This window comes from Centruroides sculpturatus, unplaced genomic scaffold, assembly GCF_000671375.1.
Source record: "Centruroides sculpturatus isolate CEXI.00-Female unplaced genomic scaffold, Cexi_2.0 scaffold952, whole genome shotgun sequence".
NCBI classification, from domain to species: domain Eukaryota; kingdom Metazoa; phylum Arthropoda; class Arachnida; order Scorpiones; family Buthidae; genus Centruroides; species Centruroides sculpturatus.
The window spans coordinates 240490-256756 of record NW_019385087.1 but is presented as its reverse complement, the minus strand read 5'-3'; the positions used below and the strand labels follow the sequence as shown (position 1 = coordinate 256756).

The 16267-nt window shown below is 29.0% G+C and overlaps 1 long non-coding RNA gene across 1 annotated transcript; it reads right to left on the bottom strand.

Moving 5' to 3' along the window:
- Nucleotides 1-8414: 8414 nt before the first annotated feature.
- On the bottom strand, nt 8415-9088 carry LOC111634498. The gene is made up of 3 exons (XR_002758232.1): nt 8982-9088; nt 8703-8757; nt 8415-8590 (listed from the first exon to the last, which is right to left on the bottom strand). It is a non-coding gene; the product is annotated as an uncharacterized LOC111634498 (long non-coding RNA).
- Between the last annotated feature and the right edge of the window lie 7179 nt (nt 9089-16267).

The window sequence follows — 16267 nt, the reverse complement described above, 5'->3', positions numbered from 1 at the left end:
ACAAATCTCAATCGAAATTATGTCCAAGACTTAAGGCAATCACTCGTATTTTGATAGTTTTGGATAAACACGCAACATCAGCTACCAATTATAATCCCTTATTGTAGAGTTTCAGTGGTTAATTCCTGATTCGATGGCGTTTCGAATATTTCACTTTAGGCCAACTTTTTCGCAGTCGAACTCCAATATGCGTCGGTCAGATGGCAGCATCTAATAATCTACTATTTAAATCCCATTTAGACTGTCATAATTTATTAGACGTAATTCCGAAGAGGACTTCGTTTCTTATCCTTCAGGCAGCTGGCCAACACCATTGAGTATCTGACCTGCCAGGAATAAAAAAATATTTAAAAAAATTGACGTAAACGGTACAACTTGCAGTGAACTGATGCTTCAAGTAAACAAATTAATCAACCAACTAAAGTGAAGTTCCTTTCTAAACAAAGATATTTCAATTCTGAATAAGTTATATAACGTTTGTAATGTATAAGAACTGATTCCTGACTCCAGTTTTGGAAGCATGTTTAAGATATTCGTCTTTTCTCTTTCTATAACACGGAATACAATTCTTCTTCGTTATTTCCAGCTGTTGGAGACTGTTTTAAAATTTACTTTCTTAGAAATAATAAAGAATACTATACTTCATTTTTCTAGTATTAAAAACTGTCTCAAACTCTGATTTTGGCGCAGAAAAATCATATCCAAATTTATCTCAGTTTGCTTATATATTATTTCTTTATTTGTTTATTTCTCATTGAAAAAGATTAATATTTCTTTCTTTTTTTTTAATTTTATTTTTCAAAAATTTACAAAAGCAAAATAGTAAGGAAACTGCATAAAAGAGCCTTCTCGCAAAATACGAAATAATATTAAAAAGTATATGAGATACAGTATATCTAAATTTGAAAAGTTAACAAAACAATAAAATCATTAAGTATAAAAGAATGTACACAATTTGTTTTTAATTGCTGAAATTTAAATACAGAAATTCATAATTATATGATCTCATTCGTGCTTTTAGTCCGTTTAGATCTTTTTTAATATAAAAGTATATTCACATTTAGGAAATGCAATTTATATAAAATCGTATCACTCTATTATTTTAAACATTTTATTTTATCATTAAGGATTTAAAAACCAAATATTTAGTTGTTTGTTCTTGTTGGTTTTCATTATTTATTTTTAAATTTATTTATGTCTTTATTACTTTTGAAGAAATTTTTCTGAAGCCATTAAGTGCTATTAAATAAAAATTTTTCTGAGACTGTTACTAACATTATTTTTTTTACTGTAACTTCATATTTATTAAAGACTTCCATTCGTAAGTGTATTTTAGTTTACTTTTTAAAAAAATAGAGTTTATGAAACATTTTCTAAAAGTATTTTATTACTAAATTTTGCGTACAGAAACAGGTAACAAAACAGTTCAAAATTATATATAGTTTTTCCTCCACAATGTGTTCTCATAGTAATATGTAAATTACTAAAATGGATATTATGATTTTAAAATAAAAATAATTTTGTTAATTAATTTTTAATTTAATTGCAGAAAAAGTGAAATTGTATCTAACATTAGACATTAGAAATTTTACGCTATTGATTGATATTTACAGTATATTTCTAACATATTTGAATTTAAGGTTGATATTTTGCTGTTTTATGCTAGAAAAATTATTACAAGCATTTTAACACATTAAATTAATGGTCAGAATTATTTGTTTTATTATATTGTTATATTCCACTTAATTATTTGCGTCAACTTTCTCATTTTTACAACGGTATTTTCTATATATACAACTCTAACATTGTAGTTATCTAACAAAGTATGCGTTAATTTAAACTGCATATTATCATTTTAGTATTTTATATTTTAAATATCTGATAGTTAAAATATAATCTTAATTCAAAGTTATCGTATAGAGGCTGTATATTAATTACGCGCAGTTTTGAGTCACTTTTGACTTCCTCTCTTCCTGTTGTGTACAATATTGGCAGATTACTCCTCTTTAATTACGTATACAATAATTCATGGACTTCCTGACATTAGAGAAATGACTTAGAAAAGTTCTGCAAATATTTTCTAACAGTTTATATACGTGACTAGTAAGTAGGCATATAGAACAACTTCATACGCCACTAATATCACTAAAAAAGTCCATGTAGGCAATGTGTGTAATGCCTGGTAAAGCGGCTTTAATACAACTGGATAAGCAAGCCAATGACTTAGTCGATTTCAAATGAATAGGTTATGTCATTGGCTTGCTTATCTAGTTGTGTTAAAGCCGCTTTACCAGGCAACGCGCCTGGAAGTCGAGGCATTACTTCCTCCCTCCTCAACATACAAAATGAACTTTTCGCGACCTCTCCATCTAAAACTGTACATGTAATTTATGGACGGCCCAATAGATAATTAGGGCGATATCTGTGAATCAAGAATCTAATATTGTAAATTGTTTTACATTGATTTTGATGTAGGCTTAATTATGCAATAATAAAAATAAAGATAAAAATTTTCAAATATTTCATACCAAAGTTTTTGTTGTCTGATGTGTGAATCATAAAGTTAGATACATTATAAGGAATTATAGGATTAAAAAGTATTATACATGTTAAACCCAATTGCATTTTTCTAATACTTCAAATCAGTGCTTTCCAACTAGTGTTACCGACACACCTTGAAATGTCACCATCTGTGGTAGGGGTATCGCGGAATTTTTAATTTAAATGTTAAATACTGAAAGTATACATTGTATGGTACAAAACTGTACTATATAAAATGTAGATAGAATATCATTTTAATATAAATTCTTTAAATTCATATAACAATGAAATCGACTGGTCAGTTTAATCATTACTGTATTGTAGAGAATTACAGGCTTTTGCCATTTGTTGAATACATAGGATAAATCTAAATCGTTCGATAATAATTTTTTCCGTTTGTATTTGCTATGATTAATGGCGTGTTATAATTTCTATAATTTTGCTTTTTAAAAGTAGATTAATAAACTATAATAACTTTGAGTGAGAGTGAAATCGTTACGACTTACAGGTAAGTCGTAACGATATACTTTACGTAACGAAAAAATAAACTTACAGGTAAGTTTATTTTCACGTTCTCAGTTTCAATAGAAATTTTTAACTAAAATAAAATAAAACGTTATTAAAATTATTTAAACTTTCATTTTTTATTTGTCGAGATTTAAATTTTATAATTATGTATTGGATGACTGCAATTAAAGTATCTTATGGAGAAATATTTAGCAGTCTAAATGCAACTAAATCTGGGGCCATATTCTGGTCACTGTCTTTGGTCTCTCGTCTCTCACAAGCCGGTCACTGATTGGCTAATCATTTGGCTTAGCCAATCAGCGACTGGCTTGTGAGAGACGAGAGACCAAAGACAGTGACAAGAATACGGTCCCTGATATAATGATATTTCAAAACATGCGGAAGACATTTCCGTAAAAAATTAATACCGAAACTCTCCTGCACAGCACTTTTGGTGCTGCAGGCAACGAAAATGCAGTTTTCTTTGTATAAGCGCACGTGTTGCAGCCAAATTCTGTGTATAAAAGAGACCACAACTATTGAATGTCATTCGATGGTCAGCATCGAATGGCATTCAATAATTTAGCTACGATGGCCATCATCTTTCCGGAACGCGTATTTCTTGAAAAGCTGACAAGAACGGAAATGCTGAGGTTGCACTTCGAGAATTTTGTCATCATAAAAATTTACGCCAAGGACCATTGAATCCGCAAGTTCTCAGTAAAATAATTATTCGATTCGAGAAAACTGGAAATTGAGAGTTCAACCAGGTCTAGGGAGTAAATCTATTGATATCACTACACAAGTTTTTGCAGATGTTACTAGAGTTGATGTTGAATAGTCAATGAATGATGTTGCAGACTCCGGTAGATACAATTTTACAGCAGTTGAGTGTATCTTATGGTACAGTGTGGAGGGCATTGAGCAAGTTGGAGTATTGTTATCCATATAAGATCAGTCACAAGTTGCTTGCCGGCGACAGGGAAAGCTGACTGACTTTTGCATTGATCTTCCTTGCCATAATGAAAGTGAATGTATCATGGCTATGGAAGATGTTATGGAGTGACGAAGTACATTTTTAGCTTATTGAAACATTTGCTAAATGCGATATTTATGGGTGTTTACCCATAAATGTCGCATTTAGCAAATTTCACTTTCAGTTGCCTAAAGTTTTAATGTTGTGAAGATTTACAGCAACATTTACCTTTGGAACCTTAATCTTCAAAGAAATTAGTCCCAATGGGCCTGTGACTTGCTCTGTGACGGCCCAGAGATACTAAGAGATGCTCAACGCTTTTGCTGCAACCCAACAGTAACAGCGATAATGTGTGTTAAATATTTTCATGCAAGATGGAACGCCTCCACATATCGGACACTGCATATTGCGACATTTTACTAATAACAAAGGGATTAGGCGTGTGTTTTCTATAACCTGGCCATCTCGTTCTCCGGATCATCATTCGTTGTTTTTCGCTTACGAGGACACTGAAAAAGCGTTGCGAATTGAAGAAATGTTGCAAATTTGGACGTCTTGAAAGATAGTATCTCATTACATGTGAGAAGCATCACATAGGATCATTTACGATAGCCATTGATACACTATTCATCGCCTTCAGATTTTACACATTCAAAATGGAGACCGCATTGAACAGTATTTCCTGCATCCCCAAGGTCTCTGCACAGCAAGTGAGTGTCTTGTACAAATAAAACGTATGTTTCTTGCAGCACCAAAAATGCCATAGTGGTGAGTTTTGCTACTACTATTTCTGCATGGAAATGTCTTTTACATGTCCTAAAACTCACCATACCATATTTTCTTACATTTGAACAACTAAATATCTCTCTAGACAACATTAAATAGGAATACTTTAATTACGGTCATCCGGCAAAAATTACAAGCACTAAAATTAAAAAACACGTTCAGAAAATTGTTTTTTTTCCACTAAAATTAATTTCTTTTCTATTTTTTTAGTTAGTAAATCTTACCTTGGATAAATGTATAATTTACGAAAGATAAATTGAAACTGAAAATGCAGGAGAATATTTAGTAAATAGATCCGTTTCTGTATCATTATTTATTATAGAAGACAGGCATTTAGAAGACTGCATTTGTTACAGAAAATATAAATAAATAATTTATTGAAGTAAAACTAATAGATAAAATGGTGAAGAATAAGGAAAATCCGTATTGTAATTAAGCCTAACGCTCGAACACAGGTATGTTGTTTGCGTGCAGTAACTATATAATATGCTGAATCCACACACGTTGACTTGTTTTCTATTTCAATATTGTTCTGAAAGAAAAGAAAACCTACATCGTACAGTAACATTGAATGGCACGAAAAACTTATAATTTGTCTTCTTTCGAATTCAGGCTGTTGTCAAAATTGAAATCATACACTTTGGCGAAAACTACTGATCATGTGCCCAAAATCATTGTTAATCAGAAATGTTATAATCTGTAAATAAATGCTCACGTTTCGTTACTTCTTTCGATAATACAAATCTAACATTTAATGAATCGAACAGATTATTAAATCAAAATATGACAACAGTGTGCTATTAAAGTAGAATGATTGAAGATTCGTCATGCGGATGCATTAGTATGTTTATAACTAGTATTTTATTTATCACGGATTAAAAATATAATTCGATAAGCATGGAAAAAATATGTTTATGATATATTGAACCCGCTTGACTCCTTTGAAAATGTGCTGGATATCTTTTACTGCATTAATGGCTGACTCTTGGTTAAATGGTTAAAAATTGTGATGAATTTGTATTTTAAAATGTTTCAACACCACTTTGAAAAGGTTTCTTTGTTAGTGCTCGCAGGGCGAGAAGTTTAAAAAATGAGATTAAAAAAAAGAAAGACAGTGAAATTGAATTTTCATCGACAAATAAGAAACGGATGTATTCCAGTAATTACTGAAGGAAAAAAATGGTTTATATACATTTGTACTAAATCAAAATGAGATGATGGTAAATCATTGTTTTATTCACCAGGAAATCTTGGTTTTAGACTCTATTTCACAAGATTTTAAATACCTGATAGATTACAAAAATGACAGCTATTATAAAGATCCGGCCATTAAACTTGCAAATAGTTGTTCAAATCTGTAAAACAACTTTGACGTTATTCATAAAAACCTCATTATTCACCCAAAACATATGCTGGCTTTCATAATACAGTATGTATAGCACAAGTTTCTCATTAAAACTCATTCAAAAAACGAGATCCTAACAACTTGTGTTTCATTAAAATAAAAAATAAAAATTTCAGATATTTTATTTGTTGTAATTTAATGTCTATTTTTTTATGTATTTCTTTTTAAACGAAGGTCAAAACTTTTAACATTTCACATATCACGGGAGCGAAAAGTTGGAAAGCTCTGCATTAAGTGAATGCACGCCTGTCATCAAAGTTTTCTGTTATCTAGTAATTTGATTATAAGCTATTTATATAAAATCATTTATAATTATCTACAAAAACACAGTACATGATTTTTATACTATTTATCGAGATTTTTGTAATAACATTCGCTCAAGAAAATCGTATAATCTCATTGATAATAAATCGTAATGTCGAATATACTGAAAACAAGTTCATTTGTCTGACGATAGTTTTAGTAATTATTCATTTATTGTCAATAATCAATCATTTTCAGTAATCATTCAGAAATATAAAAATATCAGGTATTTGACGCCACACGATTCATGCAAATAATTAAATATATAATTTTAAGTTTCGCGAGATTAATTGGCATCAATACTTTTAAAATAAACGTTCATCAAGTTAGTGTTATTTTTCTAAAATAATATTATTTAACTCATAATCAGTCAGGTTTAGGTGCAAATTTTTCCACAAAATCGTTATCTCATTTCTGAATTGTAAGAGATGAGTTATGATCTCAGTTCGATAACTAAACAATTGATTAGCTAATTTCTCAATGGAATACTCTGTTTAATCACTTTCTCTTACCATTTTTGTTCCAATCAAGCTCATTCTACTAATTCGTTGCACGTTATTATACAATTACAAATAGAAAAGTTAAGTCTAAAGATTTAAAAGTAGAATTACTTAACCAATAAAAATGATTCTAAATAGAAATATACATATAAATTTTAAAATAATCTTTTATATTATGATTATATATCCTTAACAATATATTTATATATTGTACAGATAATTATAAATTGATATCAGTAGCGTATCCAGAAATATCCAAAAGGGCTAACTGAAAAATTAAAAAAATATTTATTTAATTCGTGCAATTGTGAAGACTTGAGTTCCTGTAGCTCTTTCTTTGGATCCTCCATTGGTTGATATTATAACATAAATACTTACGGTTGTGTATATAATCAGTTATATTTTTATGGAGAGTAGACCTACTGGTTTAGCCTAATGTTTGTATTTGTATTTTCTAGAGCCTAAATTAATACTAATATTGATGAATTTTTGTAAAATTTAAAAGAACAAAATTGTACGTCACAATGCCGGGCTGTAATTTTTAATTTATTTAATTTAAAATATATGCTTTCCACCTCAAATTAGTAATAGCTTACGTCTGTACATCAGAATTTAACAATAGAGTCTACCGTCATCTATTAAATCCTTTCAGGGAAAAAGTTTTGAATTGAAATAACGTGACTTTAGGTTTGCTTCGGCAGTTCGTATATAGTTAATCGGGACCCCTGCCCCTAAGGTTTTCATATCTGGTCTCGTCTTTCATGTATCTAACTCCGTTCTCGAGATTAAGGAAAGCCAGTGGGGAATTTATAGATCTACAATTTTTTTGCAGCCCAACAATATTTAAAGTAGAAAAAAATAGTAGCAAGAATGGAAATGATGACATATTTGAAAGTTATGAATATAAACAAAAGGGTTATATTATATTACATTTTAATGAAAAAGTTCAATAATTCTTGATGAGTTATTCAATAATGTCTACTTGTTGATGAATTAAGCTAATAGGCATTTATTGCTAGTCCATATAATATCTCTATACTTATTTATAACAATACACAATATATGTACTAAAAAAAACTATTGTATAATTGTGTTGTAAAAATATTTTTAGTATTACAATAAAAAGATGGATTATATAACAAAATGTGCGTTTATGACAACTTTATTATACTGGAGAAAATTTTATAGATGCTATTCAAATAAAATAATGAATTCTTTGGTTTACAAAATAAAATTTTAAAGGTAAAATATTCGATAAACTAAAATATTCTTTACAAAAAATAATGTAACATAATGCGTTCAGAATAAAACAAAAAGAAATTTCATTAAAAAATTTTATTCTATAAAAATATTAATATGAACGGATTTGTTCATGTTAATAGTTTTTTAACTGCTGATTTTTAATAGCGATAAGTTTAAAAGATAAATTTATCTATTTTCAATAATATATATCTAAATTTTATATGTAATTTTTAAGTATTTATTAAGTTACATATAAAGATTGTCTGAAAACTCTCACATCAAGGAGAAAATAAGAGATTGAGGGCAATCACAATCATATAGGAGTATAATCTGCAATCATAGAATATATATCACTTCAAATATTAATATAATGTTAATAAACATATTCAGACACGAATATGTTTAATGGGAAGTAACGAAACACGTATTCTCTGTACATTACCATAAATGTCTTTCATTGAAAATCCTCGTGATTCACTTCAAAATTTTATATAATCCTAAAAGACAAAATTGAAAAAAATTAACGATGACACGATTTAATTTATTCTATAAATATCTTACTAGGTAGATTTGTTTAATCAACCTAATTAACAATATGACAAAAGAAAGAGGTCCTATTTGATCTATATAGTTTGTTGACGTATAGACAGTCAACGATCTCGATTTATGGTGGTTTGAATTGATTTTAAAATGTTTCACAATCTTCATTTTCCTTACAAACCTTTCGAAATTTCTGTACCGCGCTCTCATTTCCAAAAAGGTTTCATTCCCGAGCAAATCTGCAACACTAATGGCAAAGTCACATTTCATCATAAATGTTCATTCTCTATATATTGTTACGTGATAATAGCTAAGTCTTAACGGCAAATTTATTTTAAGAAATGTGAGTATTTATATCGAATCTGCCCTAAATTTTAGCAGTTTATTGCATGCATTAATATTGCATCGAAAAATTTCTATAAATTTTAAATCGTTAAAATTATTGGAGTTTGACAACGTTGGGAGTGTGATGATGCGACCGGGTTGTTGGAAAGTCATTTTTCAGTCTATCACAAATGAGGTACTAAAGGTAACCTACATAAATTATAGTCGGATCAATAGTTCGTCATGGTTTACTTGAATCAGCCATGACTCCGAAACAGCATCACAAGAACAAAGAGTCCGTTTTATGCTGTATTAAAAAACATGAGCGCATGCAATTCTGGCCAAGATTGAGAGGTATCTGCGGAGCAAGGCTTTGGAGCCGGAGCTAGTCAGAGCCTTCTACATTTTTTATTGTGCCGGACCCGGAGCCAAATATTCTTTAAAAAGTTCTCGGCTCCAGATCCTTTTCTTTTTTGGCTTAGATGTTAATTTATTCAGCTATTCCCTAGAAAGTTTTGAGCTTTTCACTTTGCAAACATTTAAAAATTTTTATATTTCTTGAATTTAACCAAGAGTTTTCTAACACCTTACGTTTGTGTCATACTACCAACAACATATTCCTGACAAATCCGTGGCCGATAATATCATAATATGGATAATGTTTTCGTAGCTTTTAAATACTGTAATAATTAAATTGCTACAACGTTAATTTTGTTTATATGTTAAGTACTGTTATAATCTTTCTTATATAAGCTGAAATTATACTTACTACAATGTCAGATTCTTTTCTATTGCCTATTTTTATAAGTAGCCTCGCCCTAGCAAGAAATATGAATAAATTAATGTAATGCAGATCTGTTTTACAGAAATGTTTGGTTTTATGATCGGGGGATGGCAGATCATGCGTGATATCAGCAAGGGGATAGCTAAAAATGTGACAGGGAGGAGGTAGGTAGACAAAAAGAACTTAAAAATGACATCATATTTGAATGACCCCTTTTCTGCATCACTGAATTTTAATTGAAACGGAGCTATTTTATTAAAAATCAAGTTATTTTTTCTATATTACTACTGTTTTCTGTAGAAGAAGGCTCATCAAGCAAGTCAAACATTCTTCTTTTTTACTTTAAATTTGTTTTGTTCTCATTTCTTTTTAAAGAGCAAACCCAGAAGATTCAGTTGTTTCCGTAAATCCACATTCAAGGTTTTCTGTCGTTAACTCTTACAAATTTATATTTTAGTAGCGAATAAATGCATATATGATTTTTGGAAAGTAAACAACATAAGATACATATAGAAAAGAGAAGATTTTAGCTGGAACCAATCTCATTAAAATCTGTTAAAATTCGTGTTTTATTTATATACGGTGACAATTCGAGGAATCTAACTTGGCATAAAAAGGGCCTAATTTAAATAACACGTTAAGATAACCATTTCATTCTCCAAATGTGTATTTTTACTTTAAAAGTAATCAATAAATTTTCATTTGTGATTTTCATTAGAAAATCTAATTTTTTTAGAATTTTAATATATTTTATAAGTGTGTATTTAATATAAAATATTTATGAAATTTTGTTGTAAAATCCAACTATAATCAAATGTAATCGATATTGTAAGTGATATACGTAATTTACATACATACATACATACATACGGCCATAAAGGCGTCACCATGCAACTCCGGGGAAAATGAGTTCGATTCTGAGGGAAACCTTCAGGAATTCTTTTATTTCCGGATGTCGTGCTCTGTCTCTCATTACCCGACTGCCTCAGTTATGAGCTTAGCCGCATCCATAATGAGCATGAAGAAAAAACAAAAAATAGTCTTAGATCCACGGAAGGAAGAGTTAAAAAATAATAATTTTGATTTATCAAGGAAATTTGTGAATCATTTTCCACATCAAAAATAAAATAGAGGTTAAATCAGTCGTTTCCTTTTTAATTCCGAAGAATGGCAAGAACTAAAATCGGATGTGAAAATCGAAATATATAGCCTATATACTATATATGTAGGCCTAATCGAGATATTAATTAGCGCCAATCAAACTATCTTATCAGTTTGCTTTTCTAAAATACAAATTTACAATTCGTAGAAAAAAAATTACGTTTTTTGCTTATCTCTAGGATAGTATACACTCATTTGAAGTAAAGAGAAGGAAAAAAAGAGATAAATGAATACGGTAAGAGAGAACCGAGAAGTTCAAGTAGTAAAAGTACTCAAAATTAGAGGTGAGAAAGACAGAAGCTAAGGCAATATAAAAGAAAAGCAAATTAAGGAATAGACCGGAGAAAGCTCTTACGAGTGACAAATTTTATCCCTTCTTTTTCTATGAAAATAAGATAAATGAAGTTCGAATTGTATCAAGTTTGCAATTGGGTGTTGTTATTATTATTGTTAGCTTTAACTTATGTATTTAATTAAAAGTTTATTCTTATGCAACGTTTTGATAACCTTTATTTGAAAATAAAAAAGGAGAAAATTTTGTTATTCTTATATAAAGAAATTTTTTTGTCTTTAAAAGTTATTTCATAATTAAGTCGTCTTTGTTCCTACTCTTCCATGATTTCCGGACTACGAATGGGACTTAATTATGCACAATTTCATGCACAATTAGAGTATTGAAATTTTACCTTGAAAACCTATAGAATGGACAATTGGAAGATATATATCTACTGTACTTGTATAGGCTATGTATAAGTTATATATATGCTGTGTTTGTGTGTTTTAGATTACACATTCCACTGGAATGCTTTCATGAATTTATTCTCAAAAAATAAAATATCTTTACAGGGCTTGCAGGTAAATGAATTTTTTAGTGTATTTAAACAGATTTAAAACACTTACATGATTTGTAGTGATTAGTGACTTATTTATAGTTACATATTACAATGACAGGATTCAGCAATACCTCAGCCATGATTAATTGTGATCATTCTCTATCCACAGAATACGATGATATATTCTCCGACGATTCCTTATTTTCTAAAAAGAAAGCATTATTCTTGCAAATACAGTATTCACTTTCGATAAATTATAGTGTGAGAGTTTTCAGATATTCTAAACGTGTTATATATGTGTATATGGCCTATACAGCACATATATAACGCAACAGTATTCATAGTTAATGCGATATTTTGAAATAAACTTCTGGGTTTCAAATAAGTTATAATTAATTATTTTTGTACTAAATTCCTACAGTATGTATATTATATACATATATATATATATACATTTCTTCTTGTACATCTTTCTAGTGGTCTTATCTTTATTTTTATGGGTATTAATTTCTATTAATTGCATCAAGTGGAACAAATGGCGAGAAAAAGATATCGCATATAAATTTTGTCACTATTAATTAAACGAACTAACATGACTTATCTGATGAAATTAGATGATATTTGTAATCCAGAAGTTATATAAATTGTAACATAGTAATCAAACCGTATAATAAAAGTTACTGAAATATTTATGAAATTGAAAATTTCATAACATCTATTAGGAAGATTCGTGATTTTGCTTAGACTCAAATAAATAAACAAGATCGATTTTATTTTCACTTGAAAATTTTATAAAATACAGAAATTAGAATAAAAAACAATACGGAGTGCCGCCATATTCTAAAATAATCGTGATAATTAATCATCTTTATGATATAACATCCAGAGCAGAAAAATCAATTAATGAATACAAAAGATGATCAAATACAATAGAATTAACACGTTAACGATATGCAAGTAGGCCTACATACTGCTAAGTTTATGAATAAAAAACATTCCTGATTAACGAAATTTTAAAAATATTGTTTAAAAATTATATTTTATAGGCCTATGTAATATTTTTCAATCAAATATTAAAATAACAAATAATATTAACTAAGCAGTAAGTGCAGACCAGTTCTCTTAAACAAATGGAAGTGTTTAAAATTATAACAGGGAAGGACGATGTTGCAATTATATAACTGAAATAACTAATTAAGTAACGTGTTATAAGATACGCACGAAGAAAGTAATTTAGAATTTCATTTATTAAAACCTGAATATTTTTATTAGTTTGTATTTTACTATAAGTGTATACTGTGTGAATGCTTACATAAATTAAAAGTTCAGTTTACACAAACGAATAAACTGCGAGTGACATTCACCAATGTGATGCCTCATTCTTAACCTTTTTTTTCATCTGTAAATTTCAACACTTCATCAGAAGAAATGCAAAAATCATCTGCATTTTCTTGTGTTAAAACATTTGAACTAAAACTATGAAATTGAATGAAATGTGCATAGTTGAATTATTAAACGATAATGTTTTTCTGAATGAAAAAATTCTGAGCTGAAAAATTTAAATAATTTTCAGAAACTAATCTATTGCATTTTTATTGGACAATTTCTGATTCAAGAGAGGAAGCCATTACAAAACCTAAATATTGAAATGCGAAGGTATGTATATAAAAATATTACATCTTATAAAAGCTACAATATGCAAAACTTTTAATATACTTCTATTTAAAATGAAATTCTTCTTTTGTCTTAAACTACAAACAACTCTCATAATTCCAAACAAATATAGAGCAGCTCATTACTAGAAACTTGCTTGAGACAATACGAAAATCCTCTGGAGTTTTGAATTGTCTGAGTTTTAGAATTGTTAACGATTTCACTTATTTTATTTTCACTTTAATTATCTATTAAACAAATTATTTTAGCAGATTTTAGATTATAATAAATGTATTATATTAAATTTTCATAATCTCATTGATAATAAATCGTAATGTCGAATATACTGAAAACAAGTTCATTTGTCTGACGATAGTTTTAGTAATTATTCATTTATTGTCCATAATCAATCATTTTCAGTAATCATTCAGAAATATAAAAATATCAGGTATTTGACGCCACACGATTCATGCAAATAATTAAATATATAATTTTAAGTTTCGCGAGATTAATTGGCATCAATACTTTTAAAATAAACGTTCATCAAGTTAGTGTTATTTTTCTAAAATAATATTATTTAACTCATAATCATTCAGGTTTAGGTGCAAATTTTTCCACAAAATCGTTATCTCATTTCTGAATTGTAAGAGATGAGTTATGATCTCAGTTCGATAACTAAACAATTGATTAGCTAATTTCTCAATGGAATACTCTGTTTAATCACTTTCTCTTACCATTTTTGTTCCAATCAAGCTCATTCTACTAATTCGTTGCACGTTATTATACAATTACAAATAGAAAAGTTAAGTCTAAAGATTTAAAAGTAGAATTACTTAACCAATANTTAATTTTAACTGCTGATTTTTAATAGCGATAAGTTTAAAAGATAAATTTATCTATTTTCAATAATATATATCTAAATTTTATATGTAATTTTTAAGTATTTATTAAGTTACATATAAAGATTGTCTGAAAACTCTCACATCAAGGAGAAAATAAGAGATTGAGGGCAATCACAATCATATAGGAGTATAATCTGCAATCATAGAATATATATCACTTCAAATATTAATATAATGTTAATAAACATATTCAGACACGAATATGTTTAATGGGAAGTAACGAAACACGTATTCTCTGTACATTACCATAAATGTCTTTCATTGAAAATCCTTGTGATTCACTTCAAAATTTTATATAATCCTAAAAGACAAAATTGAAAAAAATTAACGATGACACGATTTAATTTATTCTATAAATATCTTACTAGGTAGATTTGTTTAATCAACCTAATTAACAATATGACAAAAGAAAGAGGTCCTATTTGATCTATATAGTTTGTTGACGTATAGACAGTCAACGATCTCGATTTATGGTGGTTTGAATTGATTTTAAAATGTTTCACAATCTTCATTTTCCTTACAAACCTTTCGAAATTTCTGTACCGCGCTCTCATTTCCAAAAAGGTTTCATTCCCGAGCAAATCTGCAACACTAATGGCAAAGTCACATTTCATCATAAATGTTCATTCTCTATATATTGTTACGTGATAATAGCTAAGTCTTAACGGCAAATTTATTTTAAGAAATGTGAGTATTTATATCGAATCTGCCCTAAATTTTAGCAGTTTATTGCATGCATTAATATTGCATCGAAAAATTTCTATAAATTTTAAATCGTTAAAATTATTGGAGTTTGACAACGTTGGGAGTGTGATGATGCGACCGGGTTGTTGGAAAGTCATTTTTCAGTCTATCACAAATGAGGTACTAAAGGTAACCTACATAAATTATAGTCGGATCAATAGTTCGTCATGGTTTACTTGAATCAGCCATGACTCCGAAACAGCATCACAAGAACAAAGAGTCCGTTTTATGCTGTATTAAAAAACATGAGCGCATGCAATTCTGGCCAAGATTGAGAGGTATCTGCGGAGCAAGGCTTTGGAGCCGGAGCTAGTCAGAGCCTTCTACATTTTTTATTGTGCCGGACCCGGAGCCAAATATTCTTTAAAAAGTTCTCGGCTCCAGATCCTTTTCTTTTTTGGCTTAGATGTTAATTTATTCAGCTATTCCCTAGAAAGTTTTGAGCTTTTCACTTTGCAAACATTTAAAAATTTTTATATTTCTTGAATTTAACCAAGAGTTTTCTAACACCTTACGTTTGTGTCATACTACCAACAACATATTCCTGACAAATCCGTGGCCGATAATATCATAATATGGATAATGTTTTCGTAGCTTTTAAATACTGTAATAATTAAATTGCTACAACGTTAATTTTGTTTATATGTTAAGTACTGTTATAATCTTTCTTATATAAGCTGAAATTATACTTACTACAATGTCAGATTCTTTTCTATTGCCTATTTTTATAAGTAGCCTCGCCCTAGCAAGAAATATGAATAAATTAATGTAATGCAGATCTGTTTTACAGAAATGTTTGGTTTTATGATCGGGGGATGGCAGATCATGCGTGATATCAGCAAGGGGATAGCTAAAAATGTGACAGGGAGGAGGTAGGTAGACAAAAAGAACTTAAAAATGACATCATATTTGAATGACCCCTTTTCTGCATCACTGAATTTTAATTGAAACGGAGCTATTTTATTAAAAATCAAGTTATTTTTTCTATATTACTACTGTTTTCTGTAGAAGAAGGCTCATCAAGCAAGTCAAACATTCTTCTTTTTTACTTTAAATTTGTTTTGTT